General features: G+C 44.9%; 2 pseudogenes; both read left to right on the top strand.

Moving 5' to 3' along the window:
* Positions 1 to 1,954: 1,954 nt before the first annotated feature.
* Positions 1,955 to 6,032, top strand: LOC109898938 (probable palmitoyltransferase ZDHHC4; annotated as a pseudogene).
* Positions 6,033 to 9,200: 3,168 nt separating this feature from the next.
* Positions 9,201 to 13,558, top strand: LOC109898939 (BRICHOS domain-containing protein 5-like; annotated as a pseudogene).
* The last annotated feature ends 4,869 nt before the right edge of the window (positions 13,559 to 18,427 follow it).

Below are 18,427 nucleotides of genomic sequence, written 5' to 3'. Positions count from 1 at the left end.
TCATTCCCAGAGGCAAAAATATCAAGTCATTTAGATACTGAAACAAATGACTAGAACTGCTAAAGCTGATAGGACCCATCATCATGTAACTACCGCCTGAATTGAAGCATGTGACTCAGTGTGAAAGTGAATATAATGTGGAGGTTCCCAACAGTAAACAAACTGTGGTGTTTACATCTACAGCCAACAAATTCATGAATATTCAGTCTGCTGATGCTGGAAAAACTTCAATGCAATCCTATTGAATGAAGATACTTATTGTAACTGCCCAGAACGGTTTCAAAGCACGTTCATTTCAGCTCCCATTATGATTTTATAAATAAGATGCAGTCTTACCTTTCAACACCCTGAGACGATGAAGAAATACATAGCCTACAGAGCAAGTGCCTCTGAGTAACACTCCTCTCACTAACTGTATGTGTAACTTGAGAGCAGGGCCTGTTTGAAAACGCAGGCAAAACTTAGGAACCAGATCCAACAGCCTGTGTCATGATGCCTTTGTGTTGTCTGCAACTGAGGAGCAGGTACACAATATTGAAATGGGGTAAAACTGTGAACATTTCTACTTATCCATTCATTTTCAATCTTTGCAAAAAGTTAATGTTAAGTCAAACAAATATATAGCAATTTAGTCTATCTGAATGAATTTAATTAGCTTGACTGTGAATGATTAACAACAAACCTTGTCATGCATGAGATAAAACATCAATAATAAATTACTTATAATATATCCATTTATCCATGTTTACAATTTGTCCGGTAACAGTCCATCATGATGTCGACAAAGGAGCAGTGAAGTGATGCTATAGTTTTTTGACCAGCAACATCAGTGTTACAAAAACAAACAAAAAACACTTAGCAACAGGCTACAGATTTGTCAATGTGTTTTTTTTTTTGGGGGGGGGGGGGGGGGGGTGGATTACGTTCGTTTTCCCTATCACCTATGGGTTTTATTTTTACCTTGTTTGTTTCAACCCCATCCAGTTGGTGGCAGCAATACACCTTTTTAGGTTGTAGTCTGCCATAAAACACACAGAAGAAGAACAAGAACAAAAAAGAAGAACAAGAACAAAAAGAAGAACAAGAACATGCTAACATCCACAGAAGAAGAAGAAGAAGCAAAACAAAGAACAACAACAAGAACAAGAAGAACAAAAAGAAGAAGAACAAGAACATGCTAACATCCACAGAAGAAGAAGAAGCAAAACAAAGAACAACAACAAGAACAAGAAGAACAAAAAGAAGAAGAACAAAAACAACAAAAAGAAGAAGAAGAAGATGAACATGCAATAGAGGTGAAGCCACCCACACCGTGCATGAGAATAGTCAACAGAAGTGAAGCCACCCACACCGTGCATGAGAATAGTCAACAGAAGTGAAGCCACCCACACCGTGCATGAGAATGGTCAACAGAAGTGAAGCCACCCACACCGTGCATGAGAATGGTCAACAGAAGTGAAGCCACCCACACCGCCACCCACACCGTGCATGAGAATGGTCAACAGAAGTGAAACCACCCACACCGCCACCCACACTGTGCATGAGAATGGTCAACAGAGGTGAAGCCACCCACACCGTGCATGAGAATGGTCAACAGAGGTGAAGCCACCCACACCGTGCATGAGAATGGTCAACAGAAGTGAAACCACCCACACCGCCACCCACACCGTGCATGAGAATGGTCAACAGAAGTGAAACCACCCACACCGCCACCCACACTGTGCATGAGAATGGTCAACAGAGGTGAAGCCACCCACACCGTGCATGAGAATGGTCAACAGAGGTGAAGCCACCCACACCGTGCATGAGAATGGTCAACAGAAGTGAAACCACCCACACCGCCACCCACACCGTGCATGAGAATGGTCAACAGAAGTGAAACCACCCACATCGTGCATGAGAATGGTCAACAGAAGTGAAACCACCCACACCGCCACCCACACCGTGCATGAGAATGGTCAACAGAAGTGAGTGGAGTTTACTGCAGCACTAGTTAAGGCACACATTTAAATTATGAATTGTACATCCCACAAATAAGGTAAGTAACAACATGGCTCAATTAAGTCATGTTACGATAAGTAGCTAACTTACTCTCAGCTAGGCTAGCTAGCTATGTCAGTGAAATGTGGAAGGAAGCATCCTGATGTTGCTAACCTGCACCCTTTACAATTACATTAGCCTAGGTAAATTTGTAATGATTATTGTTATGCTAAGCTATTATCTCATAATGTAAGGAGACTAAATTATAAGTTAGCATATCTAGCTAGTTACTGTATTTGTAGTCAGTCAGTGCTTGACAGCCAGGTAGCTACGCTAAGTTTCCTACATGATGTTCCTGACATCTTTCCAACTCAGACAGGTTAACAAATATATTTCCTCACACTATTTGCTATCTATGTGGTGGTCGTGTTGATGTGCACATTGTAATGTGCAATACAATCCCACCATGAATTAAATGAAGAACTCTCTTTCTCTGTAGCTACAGTAACAAAGAAGCGACATGCAGGCCAGCTCCAGGCATACCCATGTGACAAGAGGATGTTCCACCCTGGAGTCTGCTGTCCACCCTGTCAGCTGGTCACATTTTCTCAAAACACTGTAGTACGTAGTACAGGTTGGTCCTTCAGCTTTTAGTCACAGATCTAAGGCTGAATACTGTACCTCTGAATGTCTACTATAGGCATAGTACAGTCTAAACTACACTTCTCAGAACAGCATAAAACATATTAAGATTGTTACAAGATCATGTATAACTGCCACTATTATTGTCTTCAAACTGTATTGAATATCCAATGTTTTCCCTTTGTGTTGTCCAAGAGTCTGCAACAGGTGTGTGACCACCACTGTCTCTGGGTCAACAACTGCATCAGAGCTCAGAATAGTTCTCTACCTGCTGTGTGTATCATGACAGCAGACATGGTACTACTGACGGAGAACATGTTCCTGCACGCTGTGGTGCGGTCAGGCATCCTACGAGGCCGTTATGTAGATGATGATGGGCAGTAACGGCAGGCAGGGATGCTCTTTGTCATACAGGTAAAAGACTGGATATACAGATACGCATGCACACAAGGATGTTGGTGCCTGATGTTTCCATGCTTTCCTGCTCTCAGTATTTCCACAGCAAGTCTGATTTTAAAATGTCATGAATGAAATCCTTTCTAGTTCCATTAACGTGCCACAGAAACCCCCACACACTTTGGTACGGCTTACAGATAGAATACAAATTATTTTTATTCAGTTTTATATCCTAAGTTAAACGCACTTCCCACATATATACAGTGCATTCGGAAAGTATTCAGACCCCTTGACTTTTTCCACATTTTGTTAGGTTACAGCCTTATTCTAAAATGGATTAAATAGTTTTTTCCCCTCATCAATCTACACACAATACCCCTTAAAGACGAAGTGAAAAAAGGTTTTTAGAAATGTTTGCAAATGTATTAAAAATAAAAAACTGAAATACCTTATTTACATAAGTATACAGCCCCTTTGCTATGAGACTTGAAATTGAGCTCTGGTGCATCCTGTTTCCATTGATGTTTCTACAACTTGATTGGAGACCTCCTGTGGTAAATGTAATTGTTTGGTTTTGATTTGGAAAAGCATACACCTGTCTGTATAAGGTCTCTCAGTTGACAGTGTAAGTAAGACCAAAAACCTAGCCATGAGGTTGAAGGAATTGTCTGTAGTGCTCAGAGACAGGATTGTGTCGAAGGCACAAATCTGGGGAAGGGTACCAAAACATGTCTGTAGCATAGAAGGTCCCTAAGAACACAGTGGCTTCCATCAATCTTAATGAAGTTTTTAACCACCAAGACGCTTCATAGAGCTGGCCGCCCGGCCAAACTGAGCAATCGGGGGAGAAGGGCCTTGGTCAGGGGGGTGACCAAGACTCCGATGGTCACTCTGACAGAGTTCCTCTGTGGAGATGGGAGAACGTTCCAGAAGAACAACCATCTCTGCATCTCAAACAGGCCTTTATGGAAAAGTGGCCAGACGGAAGCCACTCCTCAGTAAAAGGCACATGGCAGCCCACTTGGAGTTTGCCAAAAGACACCTAAAGGACTCTCAGACCATGAGAAACAAGATTATTTGGCCCGAATGCCAAGCGTCAAGTGTCTGAAGGAAACCTGGCACCATCCCTACGGTGAAGTATGGTGGTGGCAGCAAGGGATGTTTTTCAGCGGCAGCGACTGGGAGACTAGTCAGGATAGAGGGAAAGATGAACGGAGCAAAGTACAGAGATCCTTTATGAAAACCTGCTCCAGAGCGCTCAGGACCTCAGACTGGGGTGAAGGTTCACCTTCCAACAGGACAACGACCCTAAGCACACAGCCAAGACAATGCAGGTGTGGTTTCAGAACAAGTCTCTAACTGTCCTTGAGTGGCCCAGCTAGAACTCGGACTTGAACCCAATCTAACGTCTCAGGAGAGACCTGGAAATAGCTGTGCAGCAAATCTCCTCATCCAACCTGACATAGCTTGAGAGGATCTGCAGAGAAGAATGGGAGAAACTCCCCAAATACAGGTGTGCTAAGCTTGTAGCGTCATACCGAAGAAGACTCCAGGCTGTAATCGCTGCCAATGGTACTTCAACAAAGTACTGAGTAAAGGGTCTGAATACTTTCCTAATGTGATATAAAAAAATACAAAAATTATACATTTGCAAAAATGTCTAAACCTGTTTTTGCTTTGTCATTATGGGGTATTGTGTGTAGATTGATGATGGAAAAAAATATTTAATCAATTTTAGAATAAGGCTGTAACGTAACAAATTGTGTAAAAAGTCAAGGGGTCTGAATACTTTCCGAATGCACTATATTTCCTCTGTCTCTCCCCAGCACCTGTTCCTGATTTTCCTTAGGATCGTCTTCTTGCTGGGTTTCCTGGTTGTCGTGTTCAAGCTCTTGGCGGGCTATGCCATGTTCTACACCTTCCTAGCTCTGGTCAACCAGACCTCCAACGAGTGGTACAAGGGACGAAGGAATGTCTGCCAGCACTGCCACCCCTCACCTGACCACTTCTGTGGTCCCCCAGCCTCTGACCAGTCCAAAAGGTGGTTCTATAGTAACGGGGTGCTTAGAAACCTGGGGTACTTTTGGTCATGTAGTGTATGTGGACACATGCTCGTCAAACATCTCATTCCAAAATCATAGGAATTAATATGGAGTTGGTCCCCCCTTTGCTGCTATAACAGCCTCCACTCTTCTGGGAAGGCTTTCCACTAGATGTTGGAACATTGCTGCCGGGACTTGCTTCCATTCAGCCACAAGAGCATTAGTGACGTCACTAATGTTGGGCGATTAGGTCTGGCTCGCATTCCAACTCATTCGGCATTCCAACTCATTCCAAAGGTGTTCAATGGGGTTGAGGTCAGGGCTCTGTGCAGGCCAGTGAAGTTCTGCCACACCAATCTCAACAAACCATTTCTGTATGGACCTCAATTCATCACTCCAGAGAACATGTTTCCACTGCTCCAGAGTCCAATGGCGGTGAGCGTTACACCACTCCAGCCAACACTTGGCTTTGTGCATGGTGATCTTAGGCTTGTGTGCAGCTGCTTGGCCATGGAAACCCATTTCATGAAGCTCCCGACAAGCAGTTATTGTGCTGACGTAGCTTTCAGAGCTATTTTGGAACTTGGAAGTGAGTGTTGCAACTGAGGACAGACTATTTTTATGTGATACTTGCTTCAGCACTTGGCGGTCCCGTTCTGTGAGTTTGTGTGGCCTACTACTTGCAGTTGACGGGCAGCTCTAGCAGGGCAGAAATGTGACGAACTGACTTGTTGAAAAGGTGGCATCCTATGACGGTGCCATGTTGAAAGTCACTGAGCTCTTCAGTAAGGCCCTTCTACTGACAATGTTTGTCTATGGATATTGCATGGCTGTGTGCTTGATTTTATACACCTATCAGCAACAGGTGTGGCTGAAATACCCAATCCACTATTTTGAAGGGGTGTCCACATAGTTTTGTGTATATATAGTGTATTTTTCCTTCTTCGTTGTGTGCAGAAAAAAGACAATTGAGTTTGACAGAGGCTGAAATAGGTCTACTACACTACTGAATGTATGTATGTATTATTATTATTTCTAAATATATTGTTGTAGTGTATGTGTTTTGGGGAATTTCTAAATGTCAATAAAGCTTCTCTTGACACTTTTTCCCAGGCTGGTGTCTGTCCCTTGGGATGAATGCATTACAGATGGTGTAAGCCTATCGTTGTATTAGAGGAAGCAAGGATGCATAAATCAGATGTGAAATTGTAGAAATGGGCTGGGGTTAGCCAAAATTATGATTGTGTGGCTGGGTTAACTAGTGACGACCCCATGGACGTTCCTGCCACTTTAAACCGGTGCGTAAATGTGTTACAGTATGGACTTGATGTAATGCTCGAAGTTCAGGAAACGCTTCGCTTAACTTTCAATTGCAAGATCACATGAAATAGTACTCGTTTTAATTGAATGTCATATTTTTGTCGGGGGAGATTGTTCTCGTACATTTTGCGTTATATGTATACAAATCTGTACTTTAATCCACCATCAAAACGAAATCTCAATTTATTTATGACGTTACATGTTGCAGGCTGCGATTCCAACACTGGTCGTCTAATCAAACATTTAAGAATGTTACCATCACGCCAAACTGTAGTAGTGACAAAATTTACCATCAGGTGTATTCTTGTTCTTACATTTACCTCACCATTATTGGTTATCATTAACTAATGTTTGTGGAAGTGACTCAAAATTACACTGAACAAAAATATAAATGCAACATGTAAAGTGTAAGTCCTAAGTTTCATGAGCTGTTATGAAAGATCACAGATATTTTCCAGATGCACAAAACTTAATTCTCTAAAAATGTGCACAAATTTGTTTACATCCCTGTTAGTGAGCATTTTTCCTTTGTCAAGATAATCCATCCACCGGACAGGTGTGGTATATCAAGAAGCTGATTAAAGAGCATGATCATTACACAGTGGCACCTTGTGCTGGGGACAATAAAAGGCCACTCTAAAATGTACCGTTTTGTCACACAATGCCACAAATGTCTGGTATGTCCACCAGAGCTGATGCAAAATAATTTAATATTCTGAAAATGTCCCAGTTCTTCAATGGTCTGCATACTCACCAGACATGTCACCCATTGAGCATGTTTGGGATGCTCTGGATCGACGTGTACGACAGTGTGTTCCATTTCCCGCCAATATCCAGCAACTTCGCACAGCCATTAAAGAGGAGTGGGACAACATTCCACAGGCCACAATCAACAGCCTGATCAACTCTATTTGAAGGAGATGTGTCTCACTGCATGAGACAAATCGTGGTCACACCAGATACTGACTGGTTAGTTTTTAAGGTATCTGTAACTAACAGATGGGGCGGCAGGTAGCCTAGTGGTTAGAGCGTTGGGCCAGTAACCGAAAGGTTGCTAGATTGAATCCCAGGGCTGACAAGGTAAAAATCTGTCGTTCTGCCCCTGAACAAGGCATTTAACCCACTGTTCCAAGGCCGTCATTGTAAATAAGAATTTGCTCTTAACTGACTTGCTTAGTTGAATAAAAAATAAATAAAAGATACATATCAGTCATGTGAAATCCATAGATTAGGGCCTAATTTATTTATTTAAATTAACTGATTTCCTTATGAACTCAGTAAAATATTTGAAATTGTTGCATGTTGCGTTTATATTTTTGTTCAGTATAGATTCAAGTTATTTTAACTACAGTGTGCTATAGATATTCTGAATATATATTCAAGATTTACAGCAGATGTAGCTGACTCTTCCTGGAGCGCTACTGGGTGTGCAAGCCTTTGTTCCAGCCCTGCTGCATTATACCGCATAGATTCAGCAGCAAAAAAAAGGAAACAAATCGCAAGGCTGGAACAAAAACCTGCCCTACACATCCATTAGTTCTCCAGGGCGAGTTAGCCACTCCTGATTTCCAGTGTTGATAAAACATTTTTTCAAATGAGTTGTTCGGGAAATGGCAGAGGTCTGTGCTGTGTGAAGAGGGAAAAGGGCAAGGCCTGTACCTTTGCTCAATATCCCTCTGTAGCAATGATCTCAAGCACAGTCATGGGAAATGTGGATGCACTCCCTCATCTGTGTGCTAACATTTGCAATCACATGTCACTAAATATTGATCTAAGGCAGAGAGCTATGCAGAAATACAGAATACTGGACTGCACTGACAATGAATCAGGAATGATATATCTAATGTTGTCCACTGTCATGTTCCCTGTACCAATGCTGAGTTGTTTATTCCAGTTTACATTACCCATTCATCGGAGGGTGTATACTTAAAAACTGGCTTATACTCTCATATTGTATCCTGATTGTAAATGTTAAGATATAACTACATTTTATTTGTTCCCATTCGATTTGAAGGTTATGGGTTTGCACAATAATCACCTGTCTTGTTAAGTGTGTTTATTGAAATGTAAGTCTTAGTAACTCAGTGTCTATAATACATTAAACACATTGTCTGTACTGCCAATACAATAATCAAACTATTATCCTCTGTCCTTGACAACAGTATTCACCTTGACCCAAGTCAAACCAAAAAATAAACACATACTTTTTCCAAAATCAAAGCCTACCCTGTGGATTGCGCTGGACCCTGGTGTTATTAACACTACAGCTCTTCAAGTCACCTCGACCTTTCATCGACCTGGACCGTTCCTCATATAACCCTGCCCTGGCTGACAGAGCCTGTCCACATACGTGAGTTTGTCTCGCTCCATTGTCTGGGGTGAGGGTAGCCGGCTGAAGGGTTTGGCCTGTCACCCGTGTGTTTCTGTGAGAGGGGAAGGGTAGTTGAGGGAAGGGTGAAGTTAGTGAGAGAGGAGAAGTCACGAGACGCAGGATGGTGAGGTGCTGGAAACGCTCAGAAACTGGCAGGTTGGAGGACTCACAATGTGTGGTAGGAGTGGGATTCATCTGTACCTCAGTGGTGCTTTAAATGATCTGTGGCAAAATTAGGATTTTTTTATTGGACTCAAGTTTGTTTTTTACATATTGCTCTTGGAAAGGTCATTTTCATAGAAACACAAAGTTGTGATATTATTTGTGCTGTACTCAGAGTATAGGTGGGTCATTTCAACTGTAGAAAATGTGTTGTTGAAGTCAACAATATTGTTGAATCCATAAACAGACACCCACCCAGACAAGAATGACTATGTAGATTGTGATAAGCTGTCGTTGTGAATGGTCTCATCCTCAACGGTCCAGCAGTGTCCTACCGGTTCCCACACAAGGCATTCTGGGTGACCCTCGGTGCCACTCTCCTCCTTGTCATCATCGCCCTCAGCGTCATGGGGCATCTATGGCTCAGACATCCGGACGAAGAGGTAGGAGAGACAACTCACATCTGATTCACCTGTCAGAACGCAGTGCTTTGTATCTGGCATTTAAACTATGAGTTGCTGTAGCCCAATCAAGCATAGAAGCACACATGACTGTAGTTGATGGACAAAATATTCGCTCACACTTGTACAATCACAATGTTGATAGTGAGTTTACACTGAGTAAACCTATCCCTCTACTGTAGTCTTTACAGGTTGTTAGAATCACAGTTCCGGATCAGACTGGAACCCTGATCAACCAATCAGCATTGGTGGGCAAGCACAACAACCTGGTGACCTCACAGGCCAACCACACGTCCACCGTGCTCTTTGATGTCAAACATGTAGGAAGACTTTTCTGAGTTGAAAGTTTATTGAACTGAGACCAGCTCCGACCTTTCTATTGGTGTGGCTGTTTCTCAGTATTCAACAACACTTCACTGAACTGACTCATGTTTGTGCAGGGTTTGATATGTTACAAGACTGAGAACCGGGATACTTGCTTCCTGTGTAAGATGGAGAGATCTGATTCTGAAAATGTGCACTCCCTCCTCCAGCAATCAACGCAACATGTATAGATGGTCACTCTTTCAATTTATAACAGCGTATGAAACATACTACTTTGGATTTCACATCATATGAGTCTCAGAGGAACTATGCCGTTTTGGGACTTAAATTGGCATGGCAACAACTAAAGGGTATGCAGAAACAGCTTACTGTGTCAGCCACTCTCCAAACCAACTTTTGTTTTATTGGAGCTGAGGTGAGTCACACTGTTGCTGCTAATGTGTGAAGTGGCAGTAGGGGTGGATCATAGGAAGGGACTCATAGCTTAGTGCCACTTCTGCCTCCCTCTCCATACCCAGCCAGACCCTATTGGATTTAGGGGTGTTGATTTTGGCATCCCTCTCCTCTCCCAGTCCAGAGGGGGGCTTTACATGCTTATAGTGTAGTGAGCCTCTCCAGGACTGAATTCCTCAGGGCATCTGATCCTCCTAGCCCCCTCTCTCCCCTGGATCCCCTTACAGGTTGGGACAGCAGTGAGCCTCTCCAGGACTGAATTACTCAGGGCATCTGATCCTCCTAGCCCCCTCTCTCCCCTGGATCCCCTTACAGGTTGGGACAGCAGTGAGCCTCTCCAGGACTGAATTCCTCAGGGCATCTGATCCTCCTAGCCCCCTCTCTCCCCTGGATCCCCTTACAGGTTGGGACAGCAGTGAGGCTCAGACCTGCACAATGGCCACTCTGTTTGGGGAGTACTTTTTTATTTTTTTTACCTTTATTTAACTAGGCAAGTCAGTTAAGAACAAATTCTTATTTTCAATGACGGCCTAGGAACAGTTAACTGCCTGTTCAGGGGCAGAACGACAGATTTGTACCTTGTCAGCTCAGGGGTTTGAACTTGTAACCTTCCAGTTACTAGTCCAACACTCTAACCACTAGGCTACCCTGGTTTGTTAAGGCTTCGCTGTACTGGAGAAAGAGGAGAAACTATGGTTGGTTAGCGAGGGAAGGGCCAATCTGGCAGAGGACAACTTTTAATGAGGTATGCTTTTTGGTTATGTGTGGTCAATGGTCATTACAGAATGGATGGGGTGCGTTTCTGCTGTGGAACTGTGAATCTACAGGGCCATGATGACATCCAGCTGTGTCCTTGCTGCCTATTCATTAGTTATTTTACTTCATGAGATGATTACTTGCTCATATCAAATTGAATAATGGTTATCTAATTTAGGCCTAGGCTAATTCATCTATTCACAAGAGCTCGTGTATGATGAAGCTACTCATGTCATTACCTCATAGTGAAGGGCCACTGTGCAGCTGGACTCAATCATTCATTGGTTGTATAGACTTTAGTTACTTACATAGAATAGCTCTCTCAAAAGATAAATATGTCAAAATCCTAAGTGTTTCATGCTTTTCTCATGTTATCGGAGTCGTTTGAGATGTGACTCGCATGGTATCAAGTATCTCATAAAACTAGACTTTAGCATCAGACCCACCCACTGATTGTGGTCATTCAGTGTCTGATTTACTGGATAGACTTAATGCTGGGCCTTTCTGGGGTCAATCTCTTCGTTCTGCAGCACAATGCTCTTCAGAGTGGAGGGAAACAGGTTGTTAGAAGGTTTGCTCAGGCATAACGGCATGTTAAGTGGTCCCTATCGGACTCATCAATAGTGTACATGGTGCAATTACTAAATGTTCTTTGTGCCAAATGAGAGAGACCAGAGCTGAGACAATAACCTGGCAGACCACTGAAGTGATCTAATAAAGATACTGCACTATAATTACAACTTGAGTTTGTCTGCAACAGCTATTTTGAACCATTCTGTCATTATATGTTAAATTACACCATTTTTATTTGTCGTTTGAATAACCACTGAGTTCAATCATAACACCTCTGGTGTACATGTTGCTTATTCTCATCATTCCTAATAATCCTGAAATAATGTGCTCCAACAATTACAAATGTGATCATCTGCTGCCAGGAGAGCCAGCTGGTGTTGTTGGGGAATGAGACCCAGAGACAGAGTTTCTGGGGGTGATGGGGGGCAGTCTGGAGGAGCCTCTATAGGCCCTGTGTCAAAACAGCTCCATCCACTGGACCAGGAAACAAAACGGTGAGACCAGGGAGTGGGACTACCCTTCTTCACATCATTAGCTACATGCTAAATACACATTCACTTGCCTTGGCATTTACAATGACATAAGCATTAAAGATGAAACTGTGAGGTATTTTATTTTAAAGTGTGTCAAATGTTATATTCAATTCTGAGAAGTCAAAGCAAAGACCTGAGCTTTTGTTAAAGAAGTGTCTGTGTGCTGGCAGATGTTTCCAGAATAGAGCAGCTCCCTGTCTGTGTGCTGGCAGATGTTTCCAGAATAGAGCAGCTCCCTGTCTGTGTGCTGGCAGATGTTTCCAGAATATAGCAGCTCCCTGTCTGTGTGCTGGCAGATGTTTCCAGAATATAGCAGCTCCCTGTCTGTGTGCTGGCAGATGTTTCCAGAATAGAGCAGCTCCCCGTCTGTGTGCTGGCAGATGTTTCCAGAATAGAGCAGCTCCCTGTCTGTGTGCTGGCAGATGTTTCCAGAATATAGCAGCTCCCTGTCTGTGTGCTGGCAGATGTTTCCAGAATATAGCAGCTCCCTGTCTGTGTGCTGGCAGATGTTTCCAGAATATAGCAGCTCCCTGTCTGTGTGCTGGCAGATGTTTCCAGAATATAGCAGCTCCCTGTCTGTGTGCTGGCAGATGTTTCCAGAATATAGCAGCTCCCTGTCTGTGTGCTGGCAGATGTTTCCAGAATAGAGCAACTCCCTGTCTGTGTGCTGGCAGATGTTTCCAGAACAGTGTGAGAAACATAATCCTGAAAAACAGTGGTGTGTGACCTTTACAAAGTTACAGCAGTAAATAAGAAGAACAACCTTTAGGCTGAACTCACTGCTACCTAACTACAGCAGGTAGATGACCAATACAGTATCTAACTCTCTCTATAGCAGAGAGCACCGATAGCCAACTATTTCAGAGGATGAATTTGCTACTCTGAATCACCAAGTGAGTAAAACTCAATGGATATACGGTTCCATTAGCAGGCAGTAGTTATGACTTGCATACTTTGGGGTTGTTGGTCTTTTCACCCAAACTGCCTGTTCAGTAACAGACCTTCTCTCTCTCGCTCTGTGAAGGTCCAGGTAAACAGCGTCTAGTCTACTTCTGCATAGACATCTGCTTCCCCAGTAACATCTGTGTGTCTGTGCTTCTACTACCTGCCGGAGTGACCTGCCATCATCCGGTCTCAGGCAGCACATACCAGCTCTGATCATGGAAACAAACTGCTACTTCTCATCCCTGCTAAGAAACCAGAGTGTCGCCGGCTCCAAGAAACACTGAATACAACCGGGGAACAGGAGCCGGCTTTCACTCTCAATAGTGCAGCCCCTGCCACCTTAGTACCTCCTATGCCTCCGCTCCAGTCCTTTCCCTTCTGAGAGATAAGCGACGGTAACAAGCTGTGAAGTTTATCTGCAGACTACCCTCGTCACCTTTCCTAAATGTTTCATACGTTTCCTTGTGGCAGACTTGTCCGTTTTTTTGTCCTTGTTATTTCCTGTACAGTAACCCACAGCAGATGAGTCATCATGTATGTAACCATTCTGGTTTGCTGGAATGTCTTAAAATGACTTGATCCCTTCAATAAACCAAGTTGTGTACAGATTCTCTTTTTTAGGGTACTAAAAAGAAAGAAAGTGGAAAGATGCTAACACTTCGCACAAAAAAAAAAAACAAGAGTATCAAGACAAAAGCACCAGAGTGTGGCACACCAGTTAGTCTCGTTACTGGAATTCATCATATCCTGTACGATCACACATGGGATACAGCCCTCTTATATCCTGAACAGTCACTGGTGGGATGCAGCCCTGTTATATCCTGAACAGTCACTGGTGGGATACAGCCCTCTTATATCCTGAACAGTCACTGGTGGGATACAGCCCTGTTATATCCTGAACAGTCACTGGTGGGATGCAGCCCTGTTATATCCTGAACAGTCACTGGTGGGATGCAGCCCTCTTATATCCTGAACAGTCACTGGTGGGATGCAGCCCTGTTATATCCTGTACAGACACTGGTGGGATACAGCCCTCTTATATCCTGAACAGTCACTGGTGGGATGCAGCCCTGTTATATCCTGAACAGTCACTGGTGGGATGCAGCCCTCTTATATCCTGTACAGACACTGGTGGGATACAGCCCTCTTATATCCTGTACAGACACTGGTGGGATGCAGCCCTGTTATATCCTGAACAGTCACTGGTGGGATGCAGCCCTGTTATATCCTGTACAGTCACTGGTGGGATACAGCCCTGTTATATCCTGTACAGTCACTGGTGGGATGCAGCCCTGTTATATCCGAGAACAGTCACTGGTGGGATGCAGCCCTCTTATATCCTGAACAGTCACTGGTGGGATACAGCCCTCTTATATCCTGAACAGTCACTGGTGGGATGCAGCCCTGTTATATCCTGAACAGTCACTGGTGGGATGCAGCCCTCTTATATCCTGTACAGACACTGGTGGGATACAGCCCTCTTATATCCTGTACAGACATTGGTGGGATGCAGCCCTGTTATATCCTGAACAGTCACTGGTGGGATGCATCCCTCATATCCTGAACAGTCACTGGTGGGATGCAGCCCTCTTACATCCTGAACAGTCACTGGTGGGATGCAGCCCTCTTATATCCTGAACAGACACTGGTGGGATACAGCCCTCTTATATCCTGAACAGTCACTGGTGGGATACAGCCCTCTTATATCCTGAACAGTCACTGGTGGGATGCAGCCCTGTTATATCCTGTACAGACACTGGTGGGATACAGCCCTCTTATATCCTGAACAGTCACTGGTGGGATGCAGCCCTCTTATATCCTGAACAGTCACTGGTGGGATGCTGCCCTGTTATATCCTGAACAGTCACTGGTGGGATACAGCCCTCTTATATCCTGTACAGACACTGGTGGGATGCAGCCCTCTTATATCCTGAACAGTCACTGGTGGGATGCAGCCCTGTTATATCCTGAACAGTCACTGGCGGGATGCAGCCCTCATATCCTGAACAGTCACTGGCGGGATGCAGCCCTCTTATATCCTGAACAGTCACTGGTGGGATGCAGCCCTGTTATATCCTGAACAGTCACTGGTGGGATGCAGCCCTGTTATATCCTGAACAGTCACTGGTGGGATACAGCCCTCTTATATCCTGAACAGTCACTGGTGGGATGCAGCACTGTTATATCCTGAACAGTCACAGGTGGGATGCAGCCCTCTAATATCCTGTACAGACACTGGTGGGATACAGCCTTCTTATATCCTGTACAGACACTGGTGGGATGCAGCCCTGTTATATCCTGAACAGTCACTGGTGGGATGCAGCCCTGTTATATCCTGTACAGTCACTGGTGGGATACAGCCCTGTTATATCCTGTACAGTCACTGGTGGGATGCAGCCCTGTTATATCCTGAACAGTCACTGGTGGGATGCAGCCCTGTTATATCCTGTACAGTCACTGGTGGGATACAGCCCTGTTATATCCTGTACAGTCACTGGTGGGATGCAGCCCTGTTATATCCTGTACAGTCACTGGTGGGATACAGCCCTCTTATATCCTGAACAGTCACTGGTGGGATACAGCCCTCTTATATCCTGAACAGTCACTGGTGGGATGCAGCCCTGTTATATCCTGTACAGACACTGGTGGGATACAGCCCTGTTATATCCTGTACAGTCACTGGTGGGATGCAGCCCTGTTATATCCTGTACAGTCACTGGTGGGATACAGCCCTCTTATATCCTGAACAGTCACTGGTGGGATACAGCCCTCTTATATCCTGAACAGTCACTGGTGGGATGCAGCCCTGTTATATCCTGTACAGACACTGGTGGGATACAGCCCTCTTATATCCTGAACAGTCACTGGTGGGATGCAGCCCTCTTATATCCTGAACAGTCACTGGTGGGATGCTGCCCTGTTATATCCTGAACAGTCACTGGTGGGATACAGCCCTCTTATATCCTGTACAGACACTGGTGGGATGCAGCCCTCTTATATCCTGAACAGTCACTGGTGGGATGCAGCCCTGTTATATCCTGAACAGTCACTGGCGGGATGCAGCCCTCATATCCTGAACAGTCACTGGTGGGATGCAGCCCTGTTATATCCTGAACAGTCACTGGTGGGATGCAGCCCTGTTATATCCTGAACAGTCACTGGTGGGATACAGCCCTCTTATATCCTGAACAGTCACTGGTGGGATGCAGCACTGTTATATCCTGAACAGTCACAGGTGGGATGCAGCCCTCTAATATCCTGTACAGACACTGGTGGGATACAGCCTTCTTATATCCTGTACAGACACTGGTGGGATGCAGCCCTGTTATATCCTGAACAGTCACTGGTGGGATGCAGCCCTGTTATATCCTGTACAGTCACTGGTGGGATACAGCCCTGTTATATCCTGTACAGTCACTGGTGGGATGCAGCCCTGTTATATCCTGAACAGTCACTGGTGGGATGCAGCCCTGTTATATCCTGTACAGTCACTGGTGGGATACAGCCCTGTTATATCCTGTACAGTCACTGGTGGGATGCAGCCCTGTTATATCCTGTACAGTCACTGGTGGGATACAGCCCTCTTATATCCTGAACAGTCACTGGTGGGATACAGCCCTCTTATATCCTGAACAGTCACTGGTGGGATGCAGCCCTGTTATATCCTGTACAGACACTGGTGGGATACAGCCCTCTTATATCCTGAACAGTCACTGGTGGGATGCAGCCCTCTTATATCCTGAACAGTCACTGGTGGGATGCTGCCCTGTTATATCCTGAACAGTCACTGGTGGGATACAGCCCTCTTATATCCTGTACAGACATTGGTGGGATGCAGACCCGTTATATCCTGAACAGACACTGGTGGGATGCAGCCCTGTTATATCCTGTACAGACACTGGTGGGATGCAGCCCTCTTATATCCTGAACAGTCACTGGTGGGATACAGCCCTGTTATATCCTGTACAGTCACTGGTGGGATGCAGCCCTCATATCCTGAACAGACACTGGTGGGATGCAGCCCTGTTATATCCTGAACAGACACTGCTGGGATGCAGCCCTGTTATATCCTGAACAGACACTGCTGGGATGCAGCCCTCTTATATCCTGAACAGACACTGGTGGGATACAGCCCTCTTATATCCTGAACAGACACTGGTGGGATACAGCCCTCTTATATCCTGAACAGTCACTGGTGGGATGCAGCCCTGTTATATCCTGAACAGTCACTGGTGGGATGCAGCCCTCTTATATCCTGAACAGTCACTGGTGGGATGCAGCCCTGTTATATCCTGTACAGTCACTGGTGGGATGCAGCCCTCATATCCTGAACAGTCACTGGCGGGATGCAGCCCTCTTATATCCTGAACAGTCACTGGTGGGATGCAGCCCTGTTATATCCTGAACAGTCACTGGTGGGATACAGCCCTCTTATATCCTGAACAGTCACTGGTGGGATACAGCCCTGTTATATCCTGAACAGTCACTGGTGGGATGCAGCCCTGTTATATCCTGAACAGACACTGGTGGGATGCAGCCCTGTTATATCCTGAACAGTCACTGGCGGGATGCAGCCCTCATATCCTGAACAGTCACTGGCGGGATGCAGCCCTCTTATATCCTGAACAGTCACTGGTGGGATGCAGCCCTGTTATATCCTGAACAGTCACTGGTGGGATACAGCCCTCTTATATCCTGAACAGTCACTGGTGGGATACAGCCCTCTTATATCCTGAACAGTCACTGGTGGGATGCAGCCCTGTTATATCCTGAACAGTCACTGGTGGTATGCAGCCCTCTTATATCCTGTACAGACACTGGTGGGATACAGCCCTCTTATATACTGTACAGACACTGGCGGGATGCAGCCCTGTTATATCCTGAACAGTCACTGGTGGGATGCAGCCCCCTTATATCCTGTACAGTCACTGGTGGGATACAGCCCTGTTATATCCCGTACAGTCACTGGTGGGATGCAGCCCTGTTATATCCTGAACAGTCACTGGTGGGATGCAGCCCTGTTATATCCTGTACAGTCACTGGTGGGATACAGCCCTGTTATATCCTGTACAGTCACTGGTGGGATGCAGCCCTGTTATATCCTGTACAGTCACTGGTGGGATACAGCCCTCTTATATCTTGAACAGTCACTGGTGGGATACAGCCCTCTTATATCCTGAACAGTCACTGGTGGGATGCAGCCCTCTTATATCCTGAACAGTCACTGGTGGGATGCAGTCCTCTTTCCAGATATCCATCAGATTTTATAAAGACTTAACTTTTCAGACCTTTCACCTTTGATTAAGTTCGTGAATTTAAATACATTCTTCAAGCTGTGGCCCATCACAAAACTCCTTGCCCAAGCTATAAGACAAACAAGGCCATGACACTCTCTCCCTGAATGTAGTCCCTTTGACAAATATAACCCCCCCCCCCCCCCCCCCCCCCCCTCATAAATAATCAACTTTT

This window comes from Oncorhynchus kisutch, linkage group LG11, assembly GCF_002021735.2.
Source record: "Oncorhynchus kisutch isolate 150728-3 linkage group LG11, Okis_V2, whole genome shotgun sequence".
Lineage (NCBI taxonomy): Eukaryota > Metazoa > Chordata > Actinopteri > Salmoniformes > Salmonidae > Oncorhynchus > Oncorhynchus kisutch.
Note: the sequence above shows the minus strand (reverse complement) of the source record. Positions and strands in the feature narration are given on the sequence as shown.